Below are 2,338 nucleotides of genomic sequence, written 5' to 3'. Positions count from 1 at the left end.
CTAATTATTATTTTTATTGCATTATGATCTGAGAAAGTTACATTTATTATTTCTGCTCTTTTGCATTTGTTTGCAATGATTCTATGCCCTATAACATGGTCAATCTTTGTGAATGTGCCATGTGCAGCTGAGAAGGTGTATTCCTTTTTGTCCCTATTTATTTTTCTCCACATATCAATTAAATCTAATTTTTCTAGGACTTCATTCACCTCTCTTATCTCTTTCTTATTTATTTTTCGGTTTGATTATCTAGATCTGACAGAGGAATATTTAGATCTCCCACTAGTATGGTTTTACTATCTATTTCCTTCTTGAGCTCTGCCAGTTTCTCCTTTATGAATTTGGTTGCTATGCCACTTGGTGCATACATATTGAGCAGTGTTATTTCCTCATTGTTTATACTGCCTTTAATCAGGATGTAATGACCTTCCCTGTCTTTTTTAATCATATCTATTTTTACTTTGGCTTTGTCAGAAGTCATAATAGCCACTCCTGCCTTCTTTTTCTCATTTGACACCCAAAAGATTTTGCTCAAACCCTGAACCTTAAACTTGTGTATGTCCACCCGCCTCATATGTGTTTCTTGTAGACAACATATGGTGGGATTTTGGTTTCTAATCCACTCTGCTATTTGCTTCCATTTTATGAGCGAGTTCATCCCATTCACATTCAGAGTTATAATCATCAGTTGTGCATTTGCTGACATTTTCAAATCCTCCCCCATTCCTACCCCCTTTTTCCTTATACTTTTTTCTTTTTAAACCAGTGGTTTGCTATTGAGCCGCTATCCCTTATCCCCTCCCTTGATTGACTTCCCTTTCTACCCCCTCCCTTATTTTTCCCCCTCTTTTTGTTTTTAAAGGCCTTATGAATTCCCTCCCTCTTCTCCCCTCCCTTTTTTTGTCCTCCCCACTCCCCTGCTCCCCTTGGTTTATCCCTTCTAACTTTCTCAGAAGGGTTAGATAAGAGTTTTATGTCCCAATGGATAGTATAGCTACTCTTCCCTCTCCGGGTTGATTACACTAAGAGTAAGGTTTGATTATTACCTCTTAATGCTCTCTTCCTCTCCTTCTTATAATAGTATTTGTCCCCTATCCTTCCCATGCCCTCTTTGTGTGTAATAGAATATCCTATTTTTCTTATTCACTCAAGTTTCTCTTGGTGTCCCCTAGTATTCATCCCCTCTTTCCCATCCCCCATGTCATCTTAGATTATTTAGTGTTCCACCCTCACCCTGTGAATTATTCTTCTGATTACTATAATAGTGAATAGAGTTCACTACAGAGAATTATACATAACATTTCTCTACATAGGAATACAGATAATTTGCTTATCAGTTCATTTGATTTCTGAGCCTCACTTTCCAATTGCAAGATTCTACCTTTTAAAATGTTATTTTCTTTCCAGATCTCTTCCATCTTCCTCAAAATCTCAGTTTTGAACTCTTCCATAGCTTGTGACCCATTTTCCTTATTTGAGGAGGGTCCAGATCTTGTTTGTTCTCCTCCTCTGCTTGCTTGGTTGTCTGGATTTTCTCTGTGTAAAAGTTGTCGAGTGTGTAAGACTTCTTTTTCTTGTTGTTAATCTTTCTCTTCTGAACTTCCTGAGTCTGGGTAGCTATCATTAGCCCAGCAGCTTCTCAGCTTTATCCTTGCGCTCAGCGACTGTCTGCCGTCTTTTGGCTCCTGAGGTCTGAGGTCTGGTTTTTTCCAAGGTCAAGTCCCCTGGTGCACCCCCTTGCTTGATCCTCTGCTGGAAGTTTCTTTACAAGTCTCAGGGCGCTGCTTCCACAGTCATATACCCGTCTACGCTGGTTCCCCACTCAGAGTTTCAGAGCCTTAGCTCGCGGTTGTGTCTGCCTCCACCCGCGTCTGCGCTCTGTGTCTGCGCTCTGCGCCTGTGCTCAGAGTTCGTGCTCATTCTTTAGCTTTTTGGGGTCCCAAATCTTGCTGCTCTCAGGAACAGGCCCCAGAGCTGCCAATGACTCGATGGGTGCCCCAAACTTGCTCTATTTCTTTTTAGCTGGCTTTGGCGTTATAGGCGGTGTGTGTGGAGGGGGTGGTGTGTGTGGGTGGGGTGGTTGCTCTGCCCGCGATTTAGTGAGAGCTGTTTCACCCCTTTATAGCATGGAAATGTCCTGATTCCACGTACCTTCCACGCTGTGCCCTGTTGTGGGGTTCCTCCGTTCGTCTGGACTTGTTTTTATGTCCCCTTGAGGAGTCTTGTGTGTTTTGGTCAGGAGAGGTTAAGAGCTCCTTTTTACTCTGCCGCCAGCTTAACCCAGAACCTCTTCCCAAATTTTTGAGACACTTTTATGTTTAATCTGCATTATTGACAT

Source organism: Gracilinanus agilis, chromosome 3, assembly GCF_016433145.1.
Source record: "Gracilinanus agilis isolate LMUSP501 chromosome 3, AgileGrace, whole genome shotgun sequence".
Taxonomy (NCBI): Eukaryota; Metazoa; Chordata; class Mammalia; order Didelphimorphia; family Didelphidae; genus Gracilinanus; species Gracilinanus agilis.
This window is presented reverse-complemented; position numbering follows the sequence as displayed.